Source organism: Pteropus medius, unplaced genomic scaffold (genome assembly GCF_902729225.1).
Source record: "Pteropus medius unplaced genomic scaffold, Ma_sr-lr_union100, whole genome shotgun sequence".
Taxonomy (NCBI): Eukaryota; Metazoa; Chordata; class Mammalia; order Chiroptera; family Pteropodidae; genus Pteropus; species Pteropus medius.
The window spans coordinates 7,199,332-7,213,026 of record NW_024354500.1 but is presented as its reverse complement, the minus strand read 5'-3'; the positions used below and the strand labels follow the sequence as shown (position 1 = coordinate 7,213,026).

Sequence of the window (13,695 nt, the reverse complement as noted above, 5' to 3'; positions counted from 1 at the left end):
TGTCACTGCATGCTATGTAACCTCTTGAAAACTACTTGAGAGGGTGAAAAAGGCAAATAATATCTTGGTATTATTATGGAAATAATTTTGACCTTGTAGGTGGCCTGTGAATAGACCCTCCCCAGGAGTTCCCAGACCACAGTTTGAGAACCACTGATTTAAACTTGTACACATCAGCCAAGTTTTTGAATGGCTGAAAGAAGAAATGACATACTGAGTAAGAAGATACAATGTCCATTTAAAATTTTTTGAGCCAATGGCTAAAGAATAGTATCTTTTCCTAGAGTATTCTCTACTTACTACTGCCCCCAAACCATCAGTACATTAAATTGCTCCTTCCTGGTAATACTGTAGAATAGAATGACTCCTAAGTCCAAATCTCCATTTTGACCAAAGGCTCTACCTCTTTTTTCTATCTGCCCACTAAATATTTTCACACAGAGCACTTCAAATATAAAACCGCTAAAACAGTATTTATTATAAAATGCTTGATTTTTTTCCGATTGTTAATCCTATACACAAACATTTATTGTAGGAAAGTTAAAACTAATGAAAATAGTTTTTAGAAAAAAGAAATAAATGTATCCCATGTACCCAACCTCTGGGAAAGGCATTGCTAACATTCTAGGTTATATCCTTTCAGTCTTTTTATCATGTATATTTTAAAAACACAGTCAAGTTTGTATCTTAAAATTATTTAATGTCTTTATTTTAAAATATTATTTTTAGTGAGAAAAAATTCACAATGCTAAAGAAAATTTAGAACATAGAAACAAAACGAAGATAATGCTCTTAATATTTTGATGTGTATCTGCAATCTTTTTTCTGTGGGCAGACATGTAACTTTTTTAAAAAGCAAAATAATGATCAAACTATACATATTTTTATGTAACTTGCTGTCTTTGCGAAATATTTAGAACATCTTTTTATGTCATTAAACATTCCTCCATCCCTCCTTGGTATTTTTATTGTATAGCTGTACCGTGGTTATTACCTTTTAAGAATTACTATTATAATATGTGATGAATATCTTAGCTAAATTTTTATGTACATCCATAACAATTTCCTTTGAGTAACTGTTCTAGAAATGAAATTTCTGAGTCAAAAGGCGTGTGTATTTTTGAGGCTTCGGTACACATTGTTTAAATCCCCTTAAGAAATGTCCTCTTTCACTGTGTATAAGAGAGCTTAATATTCCCATTCCTACTTTCACTGTCAATTTTACAAATCCTTATCAATTATATAGGTAGAAAATTCCATCTCATCATTTTAATTTGCATTTCTTTGATAAATGCCAAGATTGAACATTTTCTTATATGTTATTTGTTGATCATATTTCTTCAGTTTTATCCTTCTGTTCTTTGCTCATTTTCTATTAGAATCAGCTTTCTTATTAATTTATAAAAACTCTTAATGAACTAGCTAAGTTAAACTCTCTGTTGTATATGTTGTAAATACTGCCCTGGCTTATCCTTTGCCTTTGAGGATAGTTCAGAATGTCTCCTGACGAAAAGGAATTTTCAGGATTTACATTGTCAAATACACTTTCTTCCTTTATAATTTTTGCCACCAGAAATTAACAAGGCCTTTATTCCAAGATCATTTAATATTTACTTGTATTTTCCTCCATGTCATTTGCTATAGTGTGTGATATTTCTTCAAAGTCTGCCACAAGGGGGACTTGGCCATGGCCTTCAGAAAAACAACAGTGGAGACTCATTAAATGCAGACTGGTCATTTGGTGAAAGCATCAAGAGTGTCCTAGAAAGGGGAAGAGAGAGATCTTATATGTTTTTCTTTACCATTTCCTTATACTGCGTCCAGTGGCTCTGTTAACTTGCTCTTTCAGTGAAAGAAGTTTAAAATGGAAAAAGGTTTTACATTAGGTTTATATTTACATATTAAACCTGTGGGATGTGATACCTCTCTTCACCTTGGCCAGGACAGAAGTTTCGGAGGGCAAAGACCTTTGTTTTGTTCATTGATGTACTGTAAGCACAGTGCGTGGTACATAACATGCACTTGACAAATATGTGTTGGAGGAGCTGATCTTTAATCAAGTAATGTGTATGCCATGTATTAGGTAAGAGAGTCAGGGATAATGAGTTTTGGGCTTCACTGCTTTGCAAAGTAAACACCAACAACCAACAACAGCAAAATCTCTAAATGAAAGGCAGAAACTAAATTTCACTTCTACTTTTTAGTTGACTATGGCCATAGTGATCTGAGTGTAAAGGTGAAAGTGCCTTAAACCTGTCACAGTAGAATATGGTGCCGAATAATGGAAAATAATCAGAGAAAAAAATTCTATCAGGCAGGTATTAAGCAAAACCGGCATCCACCCACCAAGAGAGATTAGACACTACTCCATATGATGCTATAGCATTTGTCCACAGCAATACAATCAGATTTGGCTTTATTTGAACATTACAAGAAGGAAACAGTTCTCGAGAAGATTCATTTCACTGTGGGGAGAGAAAGGGAAGCATTCTGTGTAATAATAGAAAAATCAATTATTTTTCAATCAGATGGAGTGTCCTCATGAAATCGAGGCAGAGAACGGCATGTGATATGCCTTCAGGAAAATGATGACTATGAGGGAAAGAGTTTAGAATCATAATTCCAAGGTTGCTGCTAGGAAGAGAGATCTTCAAGAATAAAACACTGTTCTTGTTAGTGTGGTTTTGTAACCTTACATGGTGGTATGTAATTAATATACATCGTCCTGCCCAATTTGCCTCTACAAAATTCCATCTTGTCCAACTTGCTTTCCATTTGGATATGATTTTTTAAGTAACACACTAAAATCCTCTCTTTACAGAATAATAACACAGAGATAAAACAAATGCGAAACAATTCTTATTAGCGAAAAGTGTAATATGTATAGTGTAATATATATTTATACATGTTAACAAGGGAATAACCAAGAAGGTAGAAAGGATAAAAACTTTTGACAAAATTTAAAGCTACATCCTAATTATAAAGTTTTTGATCATTATAAAGATTGGAAAGTCATCTCTTGCAAAAAGATCTAAGGAGAGTATGAAAGTTGGAAAGATGGTCTTCAAGTCTACATAAAGACCACGGAGAATGAGTACCCTGGGAAAATCTGTGCATCATGATTTCTTTAACACGTAAGGCTAAAACATAAAGCCCAGAATCCACAACCATTAAAGCCTGTCTACCATATTAAAGAGGTGAATAAATGTGAGGGTATCTACTTTGTATAAACCTTATGAGTTGGGAATCAAACTGACATATTCCATGTACACTAGCTTCAGGAAAGGGCACCAGGTTCATGAGGAGCATTGTGCCTGAGGAATGCCCTCCGCTTCAGTTTTCTGCTAACCAGCATGCCAGCTGTCTGAGGGCTGGAACTGCTCCCCTTCCTGGTGTGTCCTCAGATGCTGGCACAGATAGAAGTTCAAGAATGTGAGGAACAAAGGCCCTATCTGGTGGACAGCCGTTCACTGACTAACAGGTTAGCCCCGTTAAATTAGTTAGATTGCCAGTCCCTTGTGCAATGGGGGCCATTCCTGTGTTTCTGGAGGTGTCATCGCTGACTGACCCAAAAGAGAGCTGTTAATGCCTAGCTGTGATCAGAACTGCCCCGGCCCTTCACAGGAGTAACACCGGACCCTCGAATGCTGTGACCACCCTTCGTTCTGACACTTCCCTAATTAAAGTATCCCATCAGCTAGCTGGGGTCTGGGAAGGAAGGAGAGTTATTACGGTGTTTGTCCAAGGAAGTGGAAAGTACACAATTCGGATGTCTTCAACTTTCTAGGAATAAATCTACTTAGAAAATCACTTACACCCACAAAAATATTTCCAATGTTCTAACTTACATATCCTAATTGATGAGATGATTCTCTAGTTTTACTAGCGCCAAAAAGGTGACTATTCTTTGGTTTATGCCAAGAAACCCATAAGGAGAAATGCTGACCTATGATGGTTACACATCATGCTTAATCACTACATTAAATTAAAATACTGTAATATAAAATAACTTAGTCACTGGGCTACTCAGGCAGAACATAACTTACAGAGCCACAGACACACCTACCGAGACACTTGAAATTTCTAAGGAGTCTGGTTCCCAGCTGTGTGTCAAGAGCCAAATCATGACATCAGGTCTTGAGTTGCCCTGGAGAAACTTAGGGCAGGGCTGTCATTGCAAACTGTGCTTGCCAAAAAGAGATTTCCCAAGAGTTGTCTTAGCTTTTTAGTACACCAAACTCCAACAGAAGCCAAGGTTTGCAATGATTTCCTACCCTCCCCGCCCTCCAATCATGACCTTGGGGCAGAATACCTGCCCATCCTGGAATTCTGGAATTCCAGAATTCCAAAAGCTCACTCTTAAAGACTGCTTAAAGGTAAGTATTTAAACCAGAGGAGGGAAAAATGTCAGCACAAGGTTTCCTTCTCTTTGGCCTGGCCTCAGCTAAATGAAAAGCTCTCAAAAAACAATTGTTTATTTTTTCCTGATCTCTTCAGATGGGGTAAAGCAGCAGCCCCTGAGAAGGCCAAATAGCTATGAGAAAAATTACCACTGGGTAGGGTCGTAAAAGAATCTCAACAAGGTAAATGGGCTTGCTAAAAGCCTAGGGTTTCCATAATATCTTTTAAAGACCAAATCACATAAGAGCGCTGTCCAACTCCATCACAACCCATAGATAATGCAGTAACGATTCTCTTCTTGCAGGTCTCCAGACATGTCTCTCTCTATTTTAAATTCTCAGTGGTTCTCAGAATCAAACCCTTACCTCCTTCTCTGGGTTGACATCTGCCATTTTCTACCAGAACAGTAGTTCTCACCAGGGGCATTTCTGTTCCCCCGAGAGACACTGGCCAATGTCTTGGGGACATTTTTGATTGTCACAACCGAAGTGAGGAGAGGAGGATGCTACTAAACATCCTCCAATGCAAAAAGACAGCCTCCCACTACACAAAGACTTATGTAGTCCAAATGTCAGTGGTGTCAAGGCTGAGAAATCTTGCCTCAGCTGTACAAAGCTCTTTGTTGTTCTCTAAACATGTCAGACTTTTTCATATACTTCTGTTCCTAAAAATAAATGGTTTCCTTTACCTGGAATGCCCTGCCCTACTTCTTAGGTCCAAGAAATGACCATTTATCATCCAGGATTCAATTCAAAATGTCATCTTCTCTAAACTGTCCTTTCCAGACCCCTCAGAGTCAGATATGCCTTCTTCTCAGCTTCCAGAGCCTCATTAGAACACTAGCCACACGGCCTCAAAATTATCTGTCACCTGCTGAAAGCAAGACCTAAGCCTCATTCATCATTCATCCCCAGAGTATCCATCTGGTAATCAATTTCTGCTTGCTGAATCAATCAGGGAATAAATGGAAATGTTGCAGATGCACCTAAGATTCTCTAGAAATAATGTCTAAGGGACAACAGTGCCCCAACATCAAAAACAACAGCAGCAAATATTTATTAAATGCTTATAATGTGAATAGGCATTATATTGAGCACCAGAGCACATGTTAACTCATTTCATCCTTGCAACAGCCCTCTGAGTGAGGTAGGTACCATTATCATTAGCATTTTAGATGGAGAAACTGAGGCACAGAGATGTTAAGCCACCTGCCCAGGGTCACTGAGTCTAGCATCCGAAAGAGCTGATATTTAAACCCAGGTAGTCTGGCTCCGGAGCCTTAATCTTCCAATATTCATAACAAGACAGTTATGCTAACAACCAGTATTTTGGCGGCTCAGAGCCTCTGGCAAACACAAGTGACACCTCCAGAGGATAACCATAGAATGGCCACCAGCTCCTGGGACCCTTCCTGTACACACTACATTCTGGGGTCACACAACTTTCCAACCTATGGAATGCTTCTGGCAGGAGAAACAACCTCTTCACAACATGGAAAGACACTATGTACTTAGAAAAAGTCATGGTACCATAAAGAAGACATAAGTGCCGCTTTTCCAAAGTACCTCTTACCTTGTTCATGCTGCAGGGACTGAAGTGAGGGATCAGACATGTCACAATGCGAAGCTGTTCTTAAGGATTCTCCTTGTTCCTGTAGTCCTCACTTCTCGAAGCAGACAGCTGCACTGCAAATACAAACGAGAATGAAATCCATAAACTAGTGCTCAGAAAGGCACAGAGCAGTCCTGTGGCCGATGGAACTTTCTGCCATATGGCAATGCTCCATGGCTGCACTGTCCAAAATGGTAAACACTAGCTACATATGGCTACTGAGCACTTGGAATATGGCTAGTTCAACTGAGGCCTGAATTTTTGACTTTGTGATTTTAATTAAATTTAAATGTAAACAGTCACATGTGGTTAGTGGGTACCATATTGGACAGTGCAGGTCTAGAGAGTCAAATCAAGAGTGTTGAGGCCACAGACACTGGACATGCCAGTGGCCAAGGAAAAACTACATATTATTTGCTCAGAGTGACCGCAGATACACAGGGACAAGAACACTCATTCATTTAAGAACTATTTTTTGAGTACTTATTAGATGCCGGTTACTGAGGATATAGTGATAAAGCCAGAGCGGTTAGTTATTTAAGAGTTTCTAGTTCAAGCTTTGACTTCCTTAGGAAGGTAAAGAACCTAGCATATGAGCAGCACCTACTGAGTGCCAGACCTCAATGACTTCCCTGCTGCCCACAAAGAATAATGGAACAGAAAGGCATTTGTTAGAGCCTGACTATAAGATTGCCAGGGCTTCATGGAGAACAGAACCTTCCACAGAGCTCCTGGGGAGGCAGTATGCCAGATAGGAATTCAGGGGGTCAGTTTTCCAAGGGCTAAATGAACCAGACAATCCAACTGTCCCTCAAATAAAATAAGGGTCCACGGTTTTATCTATGCTATTGGTTCTTTAGGTAGGTGTTTTGATTTACTTGAATTATATTTTAGAGTAAAACAGTTATTGTATGGTTCAAGGGTTCTTAATTTGTCAATTATTAAGAAAAAACAGAAAGAAAATATCTTCGAATACTTACTGAACTAAATTTGTGGCCATTTCTTTTGAAAGATATTTATGGATCGCTTTGAGAGGAGAACAAAACATTGCAAGGTTCCTTATAATCACCTAATTTCTGTGTTATTTTTTCAGATTGCATCTAGGAAGCATTAATCTATTTGAACCTTTCCATGAAAACTGGAATTGGAGGTTTAAATGGAACCGCAGTGCTTTTAAAATGTATATAATTTTTAATTATAATATAATAACAATATATAATGTTCAACAGGAAAAGGAAAAAATACTCATAATCCCACTAGCCCACTATAATCACCTTTAGTTCTTAGCAATCGGCCTTTCTCTATTGGAGAGTGACATGAGGCCCAGGTACATCCGCTGAGTGGAGGACACATAAAGGTCAAAGACTATATTCCCCATAGTAATATCTTTTGCTGTTAAGAAAATGATTTAACAATTTATATTTTCAAATGATAAACTTCTACTCCACACATTACTATTTTGTGAACATAATATTACTAATTCCTTTTATAAATAAGAAGACAGGGACAGGAAATTGCAGATCACTCCCTGGCTATTTGAGACACATCGACTCCAAAGAAAATACCACATTCAGTCATAGTAACAACATATTTTAACAATGATGTACAACATGGACAGACTCTGGAATTCAACTCTGAAGCCTAAATACATACAAACACCTCCATATTTACATGATGCCTGAGTAATCACTGATTCAAAGTCAGAAAAATTCAATAATTCTAACCAATCTTAAAGTGACTGACAAAAAATTATGTAGGTAACTTTTACTCTTGAATTTCCAGAAGCAGTTGCTAATTAATTTCTGAGTCTTAAAGCAGAACTCTATGTTGTTTGGGGTTAAATACATTTATCTAATCCATTTGAAAACTACGACCCAGCACTTAACTGAGAAGTTTGCCCAAATGCCTTATAGAGATGCCTGATGTCACAATTCCATTCAAATGTATACACTGATATCAACCCAGGACAAGTGAGTATGAGAAGATAATAATAAACAGACAAGGGTACTTGAACACAACTTCCCCAAGGAAATTCTACCCAGTTTCAGTGATACCACAACCCCCATTCCCTCAGAACATGTGCATAGAGTTTGCACTGAACTAATTATGGATCTTTCCCTACATGCTTCTCTACCCCCACCTCAACTGTTCTTAGGTCATTTTTATGTATGTTGGTTCTACAACAAAGTCAGACTAAAAAATTCATAAAGGGAAATATTAGTCACATTGAAAGTTCTTAATAAATATTATGAATAGATTTTTTTCTTTGCTGTCACTCAGAGAGCCTAAGATGATGTAGACTCTTAATGCAGAATCTTAAAAACAATGTTGATTATCGTTGCAGAATGCCTTTGGGGTTTTTTGTTTTTTTTTAAAGAAAAATCTTTTAATATCCAGGATTGTAAATCTTTTTTAAAATGTTTGAAATATTTAATAGCTGTATAGTGTTTAAAATTGTTTATATTAATACTCTCATTTAGTATTGATGTCAATCTGAGTGGTAGTTTTCTTAATTAGGGAGCTAGATGCAGAGAGGAAAACAAATTCCTAGTCATGCTGCAGTAGACACTGGGCTACGAGTGACTTCATTTCAAGATATTATAGAATTAAAATATGTACAAAGATCACAAATAAAAAAACCTCCCCCAATAAAACACACACACAGACACACACAAAATCTCACTCAAAGACCACTATTAACAGAAAACATCTCAGTGAACAGATGACAGTTTTAGAAATTGGGTCAGTTCGCTTCTGGACAGCAACCAAAAGGACCGGCCTTGTTTCACCAAGTACTTTCGCTCTCCTTTGAAATAAAGAGAACCTGGTTGTTTTGCAGCCAATTCAGGTTATGAGCTTAGAGAAACCCACGGCTTAAAAAAAAAAAAGACCACATCTTAAATATAAAGCATTAGAGAAAAAGATATCTTGAGTTACTGTGGTGAAATTAATGTTTTCAAAAATTATTGTTTTTCCTTTGGCGACGGAAGGAAATATAACTTTGGGTAGTGAACGCACAATGTAATATATATACGACATACTGTTGAATTGTATACTTGAAACTTATTTGATTTTATTAATCAATGTCACCCCCAATAATTTTTAATAAAAAAATAATAAATAATAAATTATTCTGTTTTTCAATATTTCTTTTTAATCGTTTATGAAGTTGGATTCTTCTGATACTAAACACCAACAAAAAGTACAAGTGTCTTTAAAGGGTGCCTGGAGAAAGTCAATCCCACAAGCTAACATGTGACTTCCACTCAGTTGATCCTAATATAGTTTGTTCAATGGGCAATGAAGCCTGTGGTCAACCTTAAGCCTCTAAAAAATAAATGAAATGTAATTCATCTTTCCAGGTGGAAGAAGAAATGTGGGTAAGCAGGAAGGTGGGGACAGGGTAAGTGGAAGAAGAGACCAAAGAGAGAATGAAAAGAAAAGGTAGAGGCTACAAAGAAAGGAGAAAACTAAAGGACAGATGAATAAAAAGATACCCAGAGACAGTTCAGCGATGTGGCCAAGTGCCCCTCACCAGTCAGGTCCTCATTATGGAAAAGATCAAGAGATTCGGGCTCCTGATGCCAATGCCACATTCTACGGCTTCTCTATACTATACACTCTAATGGCCCGGCCCGGGTCTCAGCAAGCAGGAGCTGGATAAAGTTAAGACCGGGCCGACCTGTTTCACCACTATTTATTTACCACCAACCGCCACCTACCACAGAGGAGTCCATTTTACCTGGGTCACTGCTAATGTGGTCCAGAGGAATAAGCCCACTTTATCTCCTTACTCTAAAGAGAAGCTTAACGATGTCAAAGGGCTGTTTTCTGTGTGTGTGTGTGTATCGTGCTATCTTGGCCCTTGAAAATGCAACTAATACTTAAGGCCAATATAGAATGAAATATGATGAGTTGGGCTTTTCTCTTCACTCCACATCCCTCAGCCCCCTTCCAAGATGTTCATTCTAGAACCTTTTGCAATACAATTCAAAGCTGAGTAGTTCAGGCATTCCTATGGGACACAGGCCAACAGGAGCAACCTGGCTTTTAGATATAATGCACCCTGAGGTCAGTCTGTAAACTGGCCTCTTGTCACGCCTCTCCCCAGCACCAAATCCAGCCGCCCACACAGAGGGCCCGAGCAGGAGGACTCAAAGGCTTGTGTGGAAGAAATAAGTAAAGTAATGATGAACAGGCTTTGGAGAGAAAAAGAGAGAAGGAAAGACAAGAGTTTAGAGGAAATTCTCTAAATTGAGGACTTACGAGCTTGGGAAATCAGATGAACAGATGAGAGACATAACCCTAATATCCTCCATTCTGTTTTTATGGGTTGGAGTAATTCACACATCTCTCAAGTTAAGTCTTGTCAATCATCTACTGGAATCCTATGAAAAACTGGGTACACGTAAGACCATTTTATTACTGACAATCCAATCCCTCCCTTCCACAATAAGGGGCATGGTGCTGAGATTAAAGGATCTAAAGGTAAAGCAACAAACAGTTCCTGGTCCCCTGCCCCAAATGCACACACACCTCACAAGTGATGGCTCCTTCCTTTTTTCCTGAAGAAGAGGCAGAGGGACCAGAGCAGAGCTCTTTCAGGATCTTCCTGTAGGTCTTTCTCCATCCTCAGAGTTATAGCAGATGTGTGGCTCTGATTCTTCGAGACTTCCGTGTTCTCACCACCCCCACATTCAGACAGCAAATACACCATAACCTGGTTCTGCCCCAAGAGACAGGACAACATTCACCATCCTGCTTTGCTCCCTGTGCCTTGCCTTCACAGCATGCCATAGAAAACATACAACCCAAGCCTGAAAGAAAACATCTTCCCATCAAGCATCATCAAAAGCCTTCTTCCCTGAGGACAGGTTAGGCAATTTGAAAATTAATATTCTGAAATTTTTACTAGCATATGAATTATAGTTCAACAAGAAATTGTGATAGGGAAGAGGAAATGAGAGGATTATAAATTATAAAGGAGAGATGTACGGCTGGTACACACAAAAAAATTGCCCTGAGAGCCAGATGGGGAGGAATAGAGGCCAGTAAAGGGCCAACAGGGCCAAGGGGTCAAGTGTCCACTGCTTTCATGTGACTATCTCTGGCACACATGCTGGGGGGTGGTTGCCGCACTTGGTCAAATCATACGTCAGGATGCCTGATATTTAAATTCAGAGCTATCATTCTTAAAAAGGTCAATTATCAGTCTCTCAGTGATTTAGGAATATCTTAAAGGCACACTACAGAAGAAGAACTGTCAAGATGTTGCCTGGCTCTGCCTACTTCCCTTGCCTGGGTGATTATCTAAACCAGGAGACACAAATTCAGATGCTTATTGGGGTCAAAAGAGAATGAGACAAGTGGTCAGGCCAGAGACGACAATGAGGAGTGGCGGGGCCTGGAGAGCAGGCCATTTAACTGTAGCTCTAGGAAAGTAGGAACAGGGCACATATTCTCAGAGCCTCTGAGGGTCAAGAAAGCCAGAAGACAGAAAGACCGTGTAAAAATCATTTGCTTTTTAAATACTGGCAATTTATGTCAATACTTTGAATATCTGTAGTGGCTGGATTTCTTTGGCCATTTTGCGTCTTCCCCTGTACACCCTTCTTGACAGTTGTGGGATTCTTTGTTCCTTTAAATCTCCAGGACTGGAGGCTCCCAACCTGTCTCCTGGCCCCTCTATAGCAAGTCCAGCAGGGAAGGTAAGCAGGGCTTGGGGCCACATCAGTCGATCTGCATATCAACTTTGCCTCTTGGCACGTGATTCTGGCAAGTTACTAACCCTCTCCTAATCTCTATTCCTTCATTTATAAAATTGTGGAAAATTCCTTGTACTTATTAAAATTGGTTTGAAGATTAAATAAAGTAATATGAAGAAAGTACTTCATGTTCAAAAAAAATGAGTTCTTCCCTTCTTCCTGTTTTCCCATCACCCTTCAACACCACCTTATTCTGCTTGTAAATACACATAGTTGTTTACCTCTTAATCACCCTACCAGATTGTAAGCATTTCAAATGAAGAGATCTTGTCTGTTATATGCCCAAACAGCCAGCACCTATCCTACTGCCTTAGACCTAGTAGGCTCTCAATATATGCAAAATTTAATTATATGTCATGAACTGAAGGTTTTTGTCTCCCCAAAATTCGTATGTTGCCCTTCATAATTCATAATCCCCAACATGATGATATTAGGAGGCGGAGCCTTTGGGAAATAATTAGGTTTAGATGAGGTCATGAATGTGGACCCTCCAGATGGGATTAATGCCTTTATAAAAACAGATACCTGAGAGCTTGTGTGCTCGCTCACTCGCTCTCTCCCCCTGCATCCTCCCCATCCTATTCCCTGCCATAGTGAGGATACAGCAAAAAGGCAGCTTTCTGCAAGAAAGCCCTCACTGGGAACCAAAGTGGCCAGCACCTTGATCTTAGATTTCCCAGCCTCCATAACTATGAGAAACTGTTTTTAAGCCACAAAATCTATGGTATGCTATTACAGCAGTCTGGATTCACTTAGACAAACATTTAGATTTTCCTTAAATCTGGCACCAACTGAGCCCATTTCTCCTCATTCTATCCTCTTCTGATGCTTTAACATCTATATCTATATCTACTCATTTGGCTAGAATATTTTGAGACTAAATAGAAAAACAGGTCCAAATTAAGACTAAAATACAGAGAGTTTTCTCTTGAGATGTATGGCATCACTTTTAGGTCAGCAGGGTACTCTCTGGATACGCTCTACATGCCTCAGAAGAAAAAATATAAACATAAGAGATTTCATCACCCTATTAATAAATAAATGAAAGAATCATGCTTTAATTTTAGCATCCTCATCCAACGTTTGCCAACAGGGCATGTCACTGCAGGGGTGTACTTTGTGGCCATCAAGAATGCTAGGCAATCCCCAACCATTTGTCTACTTTGGCTTGAGAAAGGTGAACTCTATTCATCTAGGACAATGGTTTACCACTCATGCCTGACTTACCTGGATTTCTTTGATTTTATGCTGAAAAAAATCCTACAGACTTTCAAAGATTTCAGCTTCCCTCTCCCTTGTGGGGGTTTGCTGAACAATCCCGGCAAACACATTTCCTGTGATTTGGTGAGAAGCTAAAATAACTCAACAGAAAGCCGAGTCAGTGGTTTACTTCAGGATGACCCACTGAAAAGGAAGCAGTGACAAGGGAAATCACTAGAAAGGCATCTCTCTTTAAAGAAGCTCAGGTGGCCAGCCATCTCTCCAATAAAAGGTTTCCAGTTCAGGAATTTAAATATTCTCTGGGATACCTTGAAGATAAGCTGTAATGAGGGACAGTCACTTAATTAGGGGCTAGTGCTTACAACTGAAACTCCTCTGCTTAGTAAGCCAGAGAGGGTGTAATATCTTGTTCCTCTGGGAAGAAACCTCCATTAATCCTCAAGAAGCAAGCTCGATTTGGCACAATGGGCCCCTGTTGAAAGTAATCTCGGGGATTCACTGTTAATCTCTGCTTTCCCGAGGCTGGAATTCTGTATAGTTGACCCTTGAACAACAAGGAGGTGAGGGGCACCGACCCCCGTACAATCAAAAATCCATGTATAACTTTTGACTCCCCCAGAATTTAACTACTAATAGCCTACTGTTGACAGAAGCTTTACTGATAACATAAACAATTGATTAACACGTTTTGCATGTT

The 13,695-nt window shown here is 39.0% G+C and overlaps 1 protein-coding gene across 7 annotated transcripts in view; it reads right to left on the bottom strand.

The window, feature by feature from the left end:
- BACH2 (BACH transcriptional regulator 2) overlaps positions 1-13,695 on the bottom strand; it is a 307,297-nt gene that overhangs the window by 224,558 nt on the left and 69,044 nt on the right. For 5 of the 7 annotated variants that reach the window (XM_039853053.1, XM_039853052.1, XM_039853056.1 and 2 more), the window contains one exon: positions 5,974-6,086. The gene's annotated coding sequence lies outside the window, so the exon portion shown is untranslated. Of the gene's footprint in view, positions 1-5,973; positions 6,087-10,548; positions 11,309-13,695 lie in introns of those variants that run through there. The other 2 variants (XM_039853054.1, XM_039853058.1) reach the window with 2 other exon arrangements.